General features: G+C 41.3%; 1 long non-coding RNA gene across 1 annotated transcript; it reads left to right on the top strand.

The window, feature by feature from the left end:
- Nucleotides 1-306: 306 nt before the first annotated feature.
- Nucleotides 307-2305, top strand: LOC123094695 (uncharacterized). The gene is made up of 3 exons (XR_006445924.1): nt 307-572; nt 711-891; nt 1698-2305. It is a non-coding gene; the product is annotated as an uncharacterized lncRNA (long non-coding RNA).
- Nucleotides 2306-16385: the final 14080 nt, after the last annotated feature.

The following is a 16385-nucleotide window of genomic DNA, read 5'->3' as shown; positions in this document are numbered from 1 at the left end:
TACTTGAGTTCTCGAACTTATTTTGAAATAAAAGTGACAAAGAAAATAAAGAAAAAACGAAAACGAAACAAATAAAACAGGAAAAAAAACTGAAAAAGGAGAGAGAAACAGAAAATAAACGAAAAAAAAAACCCGCTTAAGGAACCCTCTAGAAACGGATAAAAACCGGCTGGGAAACTTCTAGAAAGTTCCCAAAGCGGGAGATGGGCTGGCCCACTTTATCGCGTCCCCCGTGCGATCGGTCGATCCCCCGTGCGATCGGTCGACTGTTTGACGCAGAGAGCGTCAAATAGGGTTTTCCTCATCTCCTGGAAAAGCCCTGGTGCTCATCTCGCTGTTTCTGGCGAAAAAATGCTGGGCTGGACGCAACCATCCCGTGCCACCCCCCCAGCGCCGCCGCCCCGCGACTAAGCAAAGCTCCCGCTGCCCCAGCCCACACCTATTGCGTCGCCGGCTCGCCGCCGCGCCGCCCGCCTGGTGCACCGCCCCAGACCAATGGTGCGGGAGGAGGAGAAGGGAGGGAGAGAGCGCGCGCAGAGCGAATTGGCAACGAGGGCATTGTTTTTGATACTGTAAGTTCATGGATCTCAACGAATTGTTTCGGATCGAAGCTTTTGAACTGCATATCTTTTGGGGATTTGCCCAATTATATGTACTAGTAGATGTATGCGGCCGTTCTCATAGCTCTAGTTGCATTCGCCCCATTGCAGACCAGTGACTTAACTACTGAAAATTGGGTGTTCATGTATACAACAAAAAACTACTGAAAATTGGGGAATATCCTGTCTCTGGAATGCAGTGGGAAAGGAAGATGCAATCCATTGGCTATGCCGGGTTGAGGCGTTGAGGCACCAGACTTCGATATGATGTTGATTACTGACAGAAGGGAAGGTCAGGTTCTCACCGTTTTTAAACAACCTTCTTTACTAAATACTCCATTTGTTACTGACAAAAATCTATTACACTACAATGGGATACAGTAACAAACGGAGTAGGTTTCATTTAGGATTTCACACAACAAACAAGGCATGTATACTCTTGATGACACTCCATTTGTTACTGTATCCCATTGTAGTACATGATCTTGGAAAAATAGACTTTGCTATTGAATGAGAGGGTCATATAGAGAAAGGGGAAAAAAATTATGGAGTCTCAAAATCATAGAGTGAAATGTATTCTAGAAGAGAGATTACAAAATGACACAAACACAAAAGAGCCCACACTCATCTTATTTTTCTGAAAATGATAAGGCATATATAATAAATACAGTAATGTCTTGGCCACTTCCTCTGCCGAAAGTACTAGCTCTATTTTCTTCAAAATTACTCATTGAGTTTTCGGTTCGTTCGAGTTTTGCACATGGGCCAGATTAGTCTTCTGATGGAGGTGGAACATAAAGTGTAAGGTGCTCTTGAAATATCACCATCGTCCAAAATTATTTCCAGAATCCATACGATAATCTGAAAGTAGAAAGTGTACAAGTGAGTACATGATCTTCTCTTACATTTTGCTTTGAACTGCATTCTGTAGGCATTAGACAGGCATATGCAACAGAGAGCCACACTAACTTTTAATAACCAAGAGTTGGGACATTATTATGTCTATTTTATGAAAATTGTCACTGGCAGTATAGAATTATTAATCTGGAGTTTGCTAGTTAGAAGCTAATTCAACCATATTTTATAAATGTTGACCAGATAAGCTTGCTACTATGCATGCTCGCACTGCGCATGAACAAACTTCTTCATATCACAGCTGAAGGTTTAGGTTTTGTTTTCTGAATGGGACAGCTATATGACTTGACCATGGTGGATGATCTGTGCCGCACCTGTGGATATGAAACTTCTTTAATACATCAACCACTTAGATGATTCTAGGATACATGAGGTAGATAATGAATATTTTGATGGTTTATTTTTGTTGAATTATTATTACTCAGTCTCAAATTGGCAATCCCATTAGTTTGACTGTTCTATTAAAATGTGTTCATTTTCCTTTGAATGGAAGGCTTGACTATACAGTGTTGCAGCTGATGCTTACACTAGTTTCTTATTGTATGGTTATTGCTTGCGGTTAGGTGTTACAGAACATTTGAACCTAAGTATCTTTATGTGCTAACATGCAAAATAGGTGCAATAATGAATGCAAAATCACCTATAGAGGATTTTGGTTCTAGTATGAAGTTTACAATTAGTAGACAAAACATGTTTATGCAAGACAAGCAGAAAAATATATCTAATTCATACCATTTGTGTAGCACTGCTGTTAGGCACTCATGATAATCTTCTTCGTGTGCTCTTGTTGGTTATGTTGGTATCGTCACTGATCTCAATGATTGGTACATGAGCAATATTACACCAATCTCTTCCACTGTTTTCTTGGCAACTCTCCGATAGAAACAGGCATTCTTGGATGTACAGTTCTTTCAATGACCCTGTAAGGCGCCCTGGCAAGCATGGTATGAGAGGACATTTCAAGATGGTTATGGCTGTTAGGCACGATGCATCTTCTAGACCAGCAGGCAAGTATATCAGATTACTGCAATTGAGGATCTCCAGTTTTTGCAGAGTGGCAGGGAGCTTTACTGGAAAAGACTGAAGGCTAGCACAATCAGCGGTGGTGAGATGTGTCAGCGAGGAGAGCTCATTAAGCTCTTGAAGAAGAGGGTTAATAAGGTTGGAGCATGAGCTGATGCGCAAGTCTTCAAGCTTGGAGGGCAGCAAGCTATGCTGTCCTGATGGTGCCAGTCTTGGACAGTCATAGATGTGAAGACTCTTAAGTTTGATCAATGATAGTTTCAATCACTTTTTCAAGCATCATTATATATCATAATAGTAGATCAACTCATGAAACTTTTCATGATCAAGTAACAAGCTATTAACAAGTTAAAGTATAGATCATAAACTTTCTTCAAAACTAACAAACCATGCTCTTAGTCATCAAACAATTGCAATTCATCTTATTTTTGGGAAGGGTCTATGTAAGAGCTTTGGTTTAGCAAACTCCACACACTCAACTATCATTTAATCTTTCACAATTGCTAACACTCATGTGATATTTATGGTTTCAAAGTTTCAATCGGACATAGAGAAAGATAGGGGCTTATAGTTTCGCCTCCCAACCTTTTACCTCAAGGGTAATGTCAACAATAATAATTTATGAAAACCTACATCCAAGTGGATATATATATATATATATATATATATATATATATATATATATATATATATATATATCATCGTTCCAACACAAAGTGCTTGCCAAAGGAAAAAGTGTAAAAAGGAAAGGTGATGATCACCATGACTCTTGTATAAGGGTAGAAGATAAAAGTAAAAGATAGGCCCTTCGCAGAGGGAAGCATAGGTTGTCATGCGCTTTTATGGTTGGATGCACAAAATCTTAATGCAAAAGAACGTCACTTTATATTGCCGCTTGTGATAAAGACCTTTATTATGCAGTCTGTCGCTTTTATTTCTTCCCTATCACAAGTTCGTATAAAGCTTATTTTCTTCGCACTAATAGATCATACATATTTAAGAAGCAATTTTTATTGCATGCACGATGACAACTTACTTGAAGGATCTTATTCAATCCATAGGTAGGTATGGTGGACTCTCATGGCAAAACTGGTTTAAGGGATGTTTGGAAGCACAAGTAGTATCTCTACTTGATGCAAAAAATTTGGCTAGCATGAGAGGGAAAGCAAGCTCAACATGTTGGATGATCCAAGACAATATAACGTTTAGGATATAGGAAAACATACCCATTAAGTTGTCTTCCTTGTCCAACATCAACCTTTTAGCATGTCATATTTTAATGAGTGCTCACAGTTACAAAATATGTCCAAGATAGTATATTTATATGTGAAATCTCTCTTCCTTTAATATTCTTTCATGAATTGTTCAAGTGACCAATGCTGCGTTTGCTGACTTTCAATAAGTTTACTACCTATACTTATTATGTGTGAAGTCATTACTCCCCATGTTATAAGCATATGAAACATATATAAATTTTGATTTTATAATATTCAATTCATTCAACCATTACTACAAAAAAAGACACATCCATGACATTTTGGGCCGAACGAATTTTTTTTCTGTCATACATATGACACTTCTATGATGATAATTGTGACAAAACTCGGTATCATGATAGATGTGGTGGGCTCCTACTTCTATGACAAAAAATCATGACAGAAAATGGGCTTTTCATCCTAGGCGGGCCGGAGACGCAGCTGCATGACATTCTTTGGGCCGTCCATGACGGAAAAAACCGTGGTAGAAGCGAGGGGAGGAAAATTTCAGGGAGTTGCCAGTTACGGTGGGAGGTCGGGGGCCGAGCGATGCGCGTTTCTCTCGTACACGTACGCGTGTGTGTGCGAGGCGTTGGCTCTAACTGAATCCGAGCGAGGCGTTGGGCTCTAACTGAATCCGAGCGAGGCGTTGGGCTCTAACTGAACCCGAGCGATTGCACTGCAGGCTACGCGTTACTGAACCCGAGCGATCGATCGATGGCTGTTAACTGAACCCAATCGAGCGATTCCTTCGCTACTGCTGTTAACTAAAGCCGATCGATTGGATGAACAGTGAGCGTTGCAGGGGGGGTTTGGATGAACAGTGAGCGGTGGCGTTGCCTCTGGATGAACAGGACCCCGTGGTGGAGGCTGGAGGAGGTCGACGGTGGTGAAAGATCGAGGATGTCGCCTAGAGGGGGGGGGGTGAATAGGCATTTTAAAATAATTACGGTAGAGGCTTGAACAAATGCGGAATAAACCTAGCGGTTAATTTGTCAAGCACAAAACCTACAACAACTAGGCTCACCTATGTGCACCAACAACTTATGCTAAGCAAGATAAGCAACTATGTGATAGCAAGATATATGACAAAGAACAATATGGCTATCACAAAGTAAAGTGCATAAGTAAAGGGGCTTGGGTAAGAGATAACCGAGGCACGCGGAGACGACGGTGTATCCCGAAGTTCACACCCTTGCGGATGCTAATCTCCGTTTGGAGCGGTGTGGAGGCACAATGCTCCCCAAGAAGCCACTAGGGCCACCGTAATCTCCTCACGCCCTCGCACAATGCAAGATGCCGTGATTCCACTAAGGGACCCTTGAGGGCGGTCACCGAACCCGTACAAATTTGCAACCCTTGAGGGCGGTCACCGGTACCCGTCAAAATGCTCGGGGCGATCTCCGCAACCTAATTGGAGACCCCGACGCTTGCCCGGAGCTTTACACCACAATGATTGAGCTCCGAACACCACCAACTAACTAGGGGCGCCCAAGCACCCAAGATGAACAAGCTCAAGGGCACCAAGCACCCAAGAGTAATAAGCTTCTCAACTTGTAACTTCCACGTATCACATGGAGAACTCAAACCGATGCACCAAATGCAATGGCAAGGGCACACGGAGTGCCCAAGTCCTTCTCTCTCAAATCCCACCGAAGCAACTAATGCTAGGGAGGAAAATGAGAGGAAGAACAAGAAGGAGAACACCAAGAACTCCAAGAACTAGATCCAAGGGGTTCCCCTCACATAGAGGAGAAAGTGATTGGTGGAAATGTGGATCTAGATCTCCTCTCTCTTTTCCCTCAAAAACTAGCAAGAATCCATGGAGGGATTGAGAGTTAGCAAGCTCGAAGAAGGTCAACAATGGGGAAGAACACGAGCTCAAAAAAGATTAGACTCAATGGGGAAGAAGACCCCCTTTTATAGGTGGGGAGAAAATCCAACCGTTATCCCCTCACTCAGCCCGCACAACGCGGTACTACCGCACCAGGGGCGCGGTACTACCGCGAGGCTGCGCGGTACTACCGTGGAGGACCACGGTACTACCGCGACAGCAGCACAGGCCGGAACTTGCCTGACTAGGGGGCAGTACTACCGCTTGCGCGGTACTACCGCTCCCCCTTGCGGTACTACCGCAAGGCAGGAAAGTCTCAGCCTGGGAAGGGCGCGGATGAAATAAATTACATCCGTGCCTACTTCCACTGAGGGAGGACCTGCGCAAAAACTCCGGCACGGTACTACCGCACACGAAGAGAGGTACTACCGCGTAGGGCGCGGATGTAAAAAATTACATCCGCCCCTACTTCCGCTCATGCTGCTAAGCCTAGCCAGAGCCCACGGTACTACCGCGCCCGCGGCGCGGTACTACCGCGTAGGGCGCGGATGTAAAAAATTACATCCGCCCCTACTACCGCTCGAGCAGCTGCGCCTGGCCTGAGGCCACGGTACTACCGCTCCCACAGAGCGGTACTACCGCAAGGGCCTGCGGTACTACCGCTCCGAGGAGCAGTACTACCGCATGCCCCAGATAAGCAACACTAGGAGTCCTTCATTTTGCGGAGAAGACAACAGAGGGTAACAATAAAACCAGAACTGCCATAACTTCTGCAAATGAGCTCCGAATTGAGCAAACTCAAGCTTGTTGGATACAAGACAACGAGTAGCATCAAAACAGAGACGTATCATCATCCCCAAGCTTAATTCTTGCTCATCCTCGAGTAGGTAAATGATAAAAGAAATAATTTATGAAGTGTGAATGTTAGCAAGCGCTTAAGTTTGATCAATGATAGTTTCAATCACTTTTTCAAGCATCATTATATATCATAATAGTAGATCAACTCATGAAACTTTTCATGATCAAGTAACAAGCTATTAACAAGTTAAAGTATAGATCATAAACTTTCTTCAAAACTAACAAACCATGCTCTTAGTCATCAAACAATTGCAATTCATCTTATTTTTGGGAAGGGTCTATGTAAGAGCTTTGGTTTAGCAAACTCCACACACTCAACTATCATTTAATCTTTCACAATTGCTAACACTCATGTGATATTTATGGTTTCAAAGTTTCAATCGGACATAGAGAAAGATAGGGGCTTATAGTTTCGCCTCCCAACCTTTTACCTCAAGGGTAATGTCAACAATAATAATTTATGAAAACCTACATCCAAGTGGATATATATATATATATATATATATATATATATATATATATATATATATCATCGTTCCAACACAAAGTGCTTGCCAAAGGAAAAAGTGTAAAAAGGAAAGGTGATGATCACCATGACTCTTGTATAAGGGTAGAAGATAAAAGTAAAAGATAGGCCCTTCGCAGAGGGAAGCATAGGTTGTCATGCGCTTTTATGGTTGGATGCACAAAATCTTAATGCAAAAGAACGTCACTTTATATTGCCGCTTGTGATAAAGACCTTTATTATGCAGTCTGTCGCTTTTATTTCTTCCCTATCACAAGTTCGTATAAAGCTTATTTTCTTCGCACTAATAGATCATACATATTTAAGAAGCAATTTTTATTGCATGCACGATGACAACTTACTTGAAGGATCTTATTCAATCCATAGGTAGGTATGGTGGACTCTCATGGCAAAACTGGTTTAAGGGATGTTTGGAAGCACAAGTAGTATCTCTACTTGATGCAAAAAATTTGGCTAGCATGAGAGGGAAAGCAAGCTCAACATGTTGGATGATCCAAGACAATATAACGTTTAGGATATAGGAAAACATACCCATTAAGTTGTCTTCCTTGTCCAACATCAACCTTTTAGCATGTCATATTTTAATGAGTGCTCACAGTTACAAAATATGTCCAAGATAGTATATTTATATGTGAAATCTCTCTTCCTTTAATATTCTTTCATGAATTGTTCAAGTGACCAATGCTGCGTTTGCTGACTTTCAATAAGTTTACTACCTATACTTATTATGTGTGAAGTCATTACTCCCCATGTTATAAGCATATGAAACATATATAAATTTTGATTTTATAATATTCAATTCATTCAACCATTACTACAAAAAAAGACACATCCATGACATTTTGGGCCGAACGAATTTTTTTTCTGTCATACATATGACACTTCTATGATGATAATTGTGACAAAACTCGGTATCATGATAGATGTGGTGGGCTCCTACTTCTATGACAAAAAATCATGACAGAAAATGGGCTTTTCATCCTAGGCGGGCCGGAGACGCAGCTGCATGACATTCTTTGGGCCGTCCATGACGGAAAAAACCGTGGTAGAAGCGAGGGGGAGGAAAATTTCAGGGAGTTGCCAGTTACGGTGGGAGGTCGGGGGCCGAGCGATGCGCGTTTCTCTCGTACACGTACGCGTGTGTGTGCGAGGCGTTGGCTCTAACTGAATCCGAGCGAGGCGTTGGGCTCTAACTGAATCCGAGCGAGGCGTTGGGCTCTAACTGAACCCGAGCGATTGCACTGCAGGCTACGCGTTACTGAACCCGAGCGATCGATCGATGGCTGTTAACTGAACCCAATCGAGCGATTCCTTCGCTACTGCTGTTAACTAAAGCCGATCGATTGGATGAACAGTGAGCGTTGCAGGGGGGGTTTGGATGAACAGTGAGCGGTGGCGTTGCCTCTGGATGAACAGGACCCCGTGGTGGAGGCTGGAGGAGGTCGACGGTGGTGAAAGATCGAGGATGTCGCCTAGAGGGGGGGGGGTGAATAGGCATTTTAAAATAATTACGGTAGAGGCTTGAACAAATGCGGAATAAACCTAGCGGTTAATTTGTCAAGCACAAAACCTACAACAACTAGGCTCACCTATGTGCACCAACAACTTATGCTAAGCAAGATAAGCAACTATGTGATAGCAAGATATATGACAAAGAACAATATGGCTATCACAAAGTAAAGTGCATAAGTAAAGGGGCTTGGGTAAGAGATAACCGAGGCACGCGGAGACGACGGTGTATCCCGAAGTTCACACCCTTGCGGATGCTAATCTCCGTTTGGAGCGGTGTGGAGGCACAATGCTCCCCAAGAAGCCACTAGGGCCACCGTAATCTCCTCACGCCCTCGCACAATGCAAGATGCCGTGATTCCACTAAGGGACCCTTGAGGGCGGTCACCGAACCCGTACAAATTTGCAACCCTTGAGGGCGGTCACCGGTACCCGTCAAAATGCTCGGGGCGATCTCCGCAACCTAATTGGAGACCCCGACGCTTGCCCGGAGCTTTACACCACAATGATTGAGCTCCGAACACCACCAACTAACTAGGGGCGCCCAAGCACCCAAGATGAACAAGCTCAAGGGCACCAAGCACCCAAGAGTAATAAGCTTCTCAACTTGTAACTTCCACGTATCACATGGAGAACTCAAACCGATGCACCAAATGCAATGGCAAGGGCACACGGAGTGCCCAAGTCCTTCTCTCTCAAATCCCACCGAAGCAACTAATGCTAGGGAGGAAAATGAGAGGAAGAACAAGAAGGAGAACACCAAGAACTCCAAGAACTAGATCCAAGGGGTTCCCCTCACATAGAGGAGAAAGTGATTGGTGGAAATGTGGATCTAGATCTCCTCTCTCTTTTCCCTCAAAAACTAGCAAGAATCCATGGAGGGATTGAGAGTTAGCAAGCTCGAAGAAGGTCAACAATGGGGAAGAACACGAGCTCAAAAAAGATTAGACTCAATGGGGAAGAAGACCCCCTTTTATAGGTGGGGAGAAAATCCAACCGTTATCCCCTCACTCAGCCCGCACAACGCGGTACTACCGCACCAGGGGCGCGGTACTACCGCGAGGCTGCGCGGTACTACCGTGGAGGACCACGGTACTACCGCGACAGCAGCACAGGCCGGAACTTGCCTGACTAGGGGGCAGTACTACCGCTTGCGCGGTACTACCGCTCCCCCTTGCGGTACTACCGCAAGGCAGGAAAGTCTCAGCCTGGGAAGGGCGCGGATGAAATAAATTACATCCGTGCCTACTTCCACTGAGGGAGGACCTGCGCAAAAACTCCGGCACGGTACTACCGCACACGAAGAGAGGTACTACCGCGTAGGGCGCGGATGTAAAAAATTACATCCGCCCCTACTTCCGCTCATGCTGCTAAGCCTAGCCAGAGCCCACGGTACTACCGCGCCCGCGGCGCGGTACTACCGCGTAGGGCGCGGATGTAAAAAATTACATCCGCCCCTACTACCGCTCGAGCAGCTGCGCCTGGCCTGAGGCCACGGTACTACCGCTCCCACAGAGCGGTACTACCGCAAGGGCCTGCGGTACTACCGCTCCGAGGAGCAGTACTACCGCATGCCCCAGATAAGCAACACTAGGAGTCCTTCATTTTGCGGAGAAGACAACAGAGGGTAACAATAAAACCAGAACTGCCATAACTTCTGCAAATGAGCTCCGAATTGAGCAAACTCAAGCTTGTTGGATACAAGACAACGAGTAGCATCAAAACAGAGACGTATCATCATCCCCAAGCTTAATTCTTGCTCATCCTCGAGTAGGTAAATGATAAAAGAAATAATTTATGAAGTGTGAATGTTAGCAAGCGCTTAAGTTTGATCAATGATAGTTTCAATCACTTTTTCAAGCATCATTATATATCATAATAGTAGATCAACTCATGAAACTTTTCATGATCAAGTAACAAGCTATTAACAAGTTAAAGTATAGATCATAAACTTTCTTCAAAACTAACAAACCATGCTCTTAGTCATCAAACAATTGCAATTCATCTTATTTTTGGGAAGGGTCTATGTAAGAGCTTTGGTTTAGCAAACTCCACACACTCAACTATCATTTAATCTTTCACAATTGCTAACACTCATGTGATATTTATGGTTTCAAAGTTTCAATCGGACATAGAGAAAGATAGGGGCTTATAGTTTCGCCTCCCAACCTTTTACCTCAAGGGTAATGTCAACAATAATAATTTATGAAAACCTACATCCAAGTGGATATATATATATATATATATATATATATATATATATATATATATATATATATATATCATCGTTCCAACACAAAGTGCTTGCCAAAGGAAAAAGTGTAAAAAGGAAAGGTGATGATCACCATGACTCTTGTATAAGGGTAGAAGATAAAAGTAAAAGATAGGCCCTTCGCAGAGGGAAGCATAGGTTGTCATGCGCTTTTATGGTTGGATGCACAAAATCTTAATGCAAAAGAACGTCACTTTATATTGCCGCTTGTGATAAAGACCTTTATTATGCAGTCTGTCGCTTTTATTTCTTCCCTATCACAAGTTCGTATAAAGCTTATTTTCTTCGCACTAATAGATCATACATATTTAAGAAGCAATTTTTATTGCATGCACGATGACAACTTACTTGAAGGATCTTATTCAATCCATAGGTAGGTATGGTGGACTCTCATGGCAAAACTGGTTTAAGGGATGTTTGGAAGCACAAGTAGTATCTCTACTTGATGCAAAAAATTTGGCTAGCATGAGAGGGAAAGCAAGCTCAACATGTTGGATGATCCAAGACAATATAACGTTTAGGATATAGGAAAACATACCCATTAAGTTGTCTTCCTTGTCCAACATCAACCTTTTAGCATGTCATATTTTAATGAGTGCTCACAGTTACAAAATATGTCCAAGATAGTATATTTATATGTGAAATCTCTCTTCCTTTAATATTCTTTCATGAATTGCTCAAGTGACCAATGCTGCGTTTGCTGACTTTCAATAAGTTTACTACCTATACTTATTATGTGTGAAGTCATTACTCCCCATGTTATAAGCATATGAAACATATATAAATTTTGATTTTATAATATTCAATTCATTCAACCATTACTACAAAAAAAGACACATCCATGACATTTTGGGCCGAACGAATTTTTTTTCTGTCATACATATGACACTTCTATGATGATAATTGTGACAAAACTCGGTATCATGATAGATGTGGTGGGCTCCTACTTCTATGACAAAAAATCATGACAGAAAATGGGCTTTTCATCCTAGGCGGGCCGGAGACGCAGCTGCATGACATTCTTTGGGCCGTCCATGACGGAAAAAACCGTGGTAGAAGCGAGGGGAAGGAAAATTTCAGGGAGTTGCCAGTTACGGTGGGAGGTCGGGGGCCACGGTACTACCGCTCCCACAGAGCGGTACTACCGCAAGGGCCTGCGGTACTACCGCTCCGAGGAGCAGTACTACCGCATGCCCCAGATAAGCAACACTAGGAGTCCTTCATTTTGCGGAGAAGACAACAGAGGGTAACAATAAAACCAGAACTGCCATAACTTCTGCAAATGAGCTCCGAATTGAGCAAACTCAAGCTTGTTGGATACAAGACAACGAGTAGCATCAAAACAGAGACGTATCATCATCCCCAAGCTTAATTCTTGCTCATCCTCGAGTAGGTAAATGATAAAAGAAATAATTTATGAAGTGTGAATGTTAGCAAGCGCTTAAGTTTGATCAATGATAGTTTCAATCACTTTTTCAAGCATCATTATATATCATAATAGTAGATCAACTCATGAAACTTTTCATGATCAAGTAACAAGCTATTAACAAGTTAAAGTATAGATCATAAACTTTCTTCAAAACTAACAAACCATGCTCTTAGTCATCAAACAATTGCAATTCATCTTATTTTTGGGAAGGGTCTATGTAAGAGCTTTGGTTTAGCAAACTCCACACACTCAACTATCATTTAATCTTTCACAATTGCTAACACTCATGTGATATTTATGGTTTCAAAGTTTCAATCGGACATAGAGAAAGATAGGGGCTTATAGTTTCGCCTCCCAACCTTTTACCTCAAGGGTAATGTCAACAATAATAATTTATGAAAACCTACATCCAAGTGGATATATATATATATATATATATATATATATATATATATATATATATATATATCATCGTTCCAACACAAAGTGCTTGCCAAAGGAAAAAGTGTAAAAAGGAAAGGTGATGATCACCATGACTCTTGTATAAGGGTAGAAGATAAAAGTAAAAGATAGGCCCTTCGCAGAGGGAAGCATAGGTTGTCATGCGCTTTTATGGTTGGATGCACAAAATCTTAATGCAAAAGAACGTCACTTTATATTGCCGCTTGTGATAAAGACCTTTATTATGCAGTCTGTCGCTTTTATTTCTTCCCTATCACAAGTTCGTATAAAGCTTATTTTCTTCGCACTAATAGATCATACATATTTAAGAAGCAATTTTTATTGCATGCACGATGACAACTTACTTGAAGGATCTTATTCAATCCATAGGTAGGTATGGTGGACTCTCATGGCAAAACTGGTTTAAGGGATGTTTGGAAGCACAAGTAGTATCTCTACTTGATGCAAAAAATTTGGCTAGCATGAGAGGGAAAACATACCCATTAAGTTGTCTTCCTTGTCCAACATCAACCTTTTAGCATGTCATATTTTAATGAGTGCTCACAGTTACAAAATATGTCCAAGATAGTATATTTATATGTGAAATCTCTCTTCCTTTAATATTCTTTCATGAATTGCTCAAGTGACCAATGCTGCGTTTGCTGACTTTCAATAAGTTTACTACCTATACTTATTATGTGTGAAGTCATTACTCCCCATGTTATAAGCATATGAAACATATATAAATTTTGATTTTATAATATTCAATTCATTCAACCATTACTACAAAAAAAGACACATCCATGACATTTTGGGCCGAACGAATTTTTTTTCTGTCATACATATGACACTTCTATGATGATAATTGTGACAAAACTCGGTATCATGATAGATGTGGTGGGCTCCTACTTCTATGACAAAAAATCATGACAGAAAATGGGCTTTTCATCCTAGGCGGGCCGGAGACGCAGCTGCATGACATTCTTTGGGCCGTCCATGACGGAAAAAACCGTGGTAGAAGCGAGGGGAAGGAAAATTTCAGGGAGTTGCCAGTTACGGTGGGAGGTCGGGGGCCACGGTACTACCGCTCCCACAGAGCGGTACTACCGCAAGGGCCTGCGGTACTACCGCTCCGAGGAGCAGTACTACCGCATGCCCCAGATAAGCAACACTAGGAGTCCTTCATTTTGCGGAGAAGACAACAGAGGGTAACAATAAAACCAGAACTGCCATAACTTCTGCAAATGAGCTCCGAATTGAGCAAACTCAAGCTTGTTGGATACAAGACAACGAGTAGCATCAAAACAGAGACGTATCATCATCCCCAAGCTTAATTCTTGCTCATCCTCGAGTAGGTAAATGATAAAAGAAATAATTTATGAAGTGTGAATGTTAGCAAGCGCTTAAGTTTGATCAATGATAGTTTCAATCACTTTTTCAAGCATCATTATATATCATAATAGTAGATCAACTCATGAAACTTTTCATGATCAAGTAACAAGCTATTAACAAGTTAAAGTATAGATCATAAACTTTCTTCAAAACTAACAAACCATGCTCTTAGTCATCAAACAATTGCAATTCATCTTATTTTTGGGAAGGGTCTATGTAAGAGCTTTGGTTTAGCAAACTCCACACACTCAACTATCATTTAATCTTTCACAATTGCTAACACTCATGTGATATTTATGGTTTCAAAGTTTCAATCGGACATAGAGAAAGATAGGGGCTTATAGTTTCGCCTCCCAACCTTTTACCTCAAGGGTAATGTCAACAATAATAATTTATGAAAACCTACATCCAAGTGGATATATATATATATATATATATATATATATATATATATATATATATATATATATCATCGTTCCAACACAAAGTGCTTGCCAAAGGAAAAAGTGTAAAAAGGAAAGGTGATGATCACCATGACTCTTGTATAAGGGTAGAAGATAAAAGTAAAAGATAGGCCCTTCGCAGAGGGAAGCATAGGTTGTCATGCGCTTTTATGGTTGGATGCACAAAATCTTAATGCAAAAGAACGTCACTTTATATTGCCGCTTGTGATAAAGACCTTTATTATGCAGTCTGTCGCTTTTATTTCTTCCCTATCACAAGTTCGTATAAAGCTTATTTTCTTCGCACTAATAGATCATACATATTTAAGAAGCAATTTTTATTGCATGCACGATGACAACTTACTTGAAGGATCTTATTCAATCCATAGGTAGGTATGGTGGACTCTCATGGCAAAACTGGTTTAAGGGATGTTTGGAAGCACAAGTAGTATCTCTACTTGATGCAAAAAATTTGGCTAGCATGAGGGAAGCAATGGGCAAAAGTAGGAAGGAAACATACCCATTAAGTTGTCTTCCTTGTCCAACATCAACCTTTTAGCATGTCATATTTTAATGAGTGCTCACAGTTACAAAATATGTCCAAGATAGTATATTTATATGTGAAATCTCTCTTCCTTTAATATTCTTTCATGAATTGCTCAAGTGACCAATGCTGCGTTTGCTGACTTTCAATAAGTTTACTACCTATACTTATTATGTGTGAAGTCATTACTCCCCATGTTATAAGCATATGAAACATATATAAATTTTGATTTTATAATATTCAATTCATTCAACCATTACTACAAAAAAAGACACATCCATGACATTTTGGGCCGAACGAATTTTTTTTCTGTCATACATATGACACTTCTATGATGATAATTGTGACAAAACTCGGTATCATGATAGATGTGGTGGGCTCCTACTTCTATGACAAAAAATCATGACAGAAAATGGGCTTTTCATCCTAGGCGGGCCGGAGACGCAGCTGCATGACATTCTTTGGGCCGTCCATGACGGAAAAAACCGTGGTAGAAGCGAGGGGAAGGAAAATTTCAGGGAGTTGCCAGTTACGGTGGGAGGTCGGGGGCCACGGTACTACCGCTCCCACAGAGCGGTACTACCGCAAGGGCCTGCGGTACTACCGCTCCGAGGAGCAGTACTACCGCATGCCCCAGATAAGCAACACTAGGAGTCCTTCATTTTGCGGAGAAGACAACAGAGGGTAACAATAAAACCAGAACTGCCATAACTTCTGCAAATGAGCTCCGAATTGAGCAAACTCAAGCTTGTTGGATACAAGACAACGAGTAGCATCAAAACAGAGACGTATCATCATCCCCAAGCTTAATTCTTGCTCATCCTCGAGTAGGTAAATGATAAAAGAAATAATTTATGAAGTGTGAATGTTAGCAAGCGCTTAAGTTTGATCAATGATAGTTTCAATCACTTTTTCAAGCATCATTATATATCATAATAGTAGATCAACTCATGAAACTTTTCATGATCAAGTAACAAGCTATTAACAAGTTAAAGTATAGATCATAAACTTTCTTCAAAACTAACAAACCATGCTCTTAGTCATCAAACAATTGCAATTCATCTTATTTTTGGGAAGGGTCTATGTAAGAGCTTTGGTTTAGCAAACTCCACACACTCAACTATCATTTAATCTTTCACAATTGCTAACACTCATGTGATATTTATGGTTTCAAAGTTTCAATCGGACATAGAGAAAGATAGGGGCTTATAGTTTCGCCTCCCAACCTTTTACCTCAAGGGTAATGTCAACAATAATAATTTATGAAAACCTACATCCAAGTGGATATATATATATATATATATATATATATATATATATATATATATATATATATATCATCGT

Source organism: Triticum aestivum, chromosome 1B (assembly GCF_018294505.1).
Source record: "Triticum aestivum cultivar Chinese Spring chromosome 1B, IWGSC CS RefSeq v2.1, whole genome shotgun sequence".
Lineage (NCBI taxonomy): Eukaryota > Viridiplantae > Streptophyta > Magnoliopsida > Poales > Poaceae > Triticum > Triticum aestivum.
Note: the sequence above shows the minus strand (reverse complement) of the source record. Positions and strands in the feature narration are given on the sequence as shown.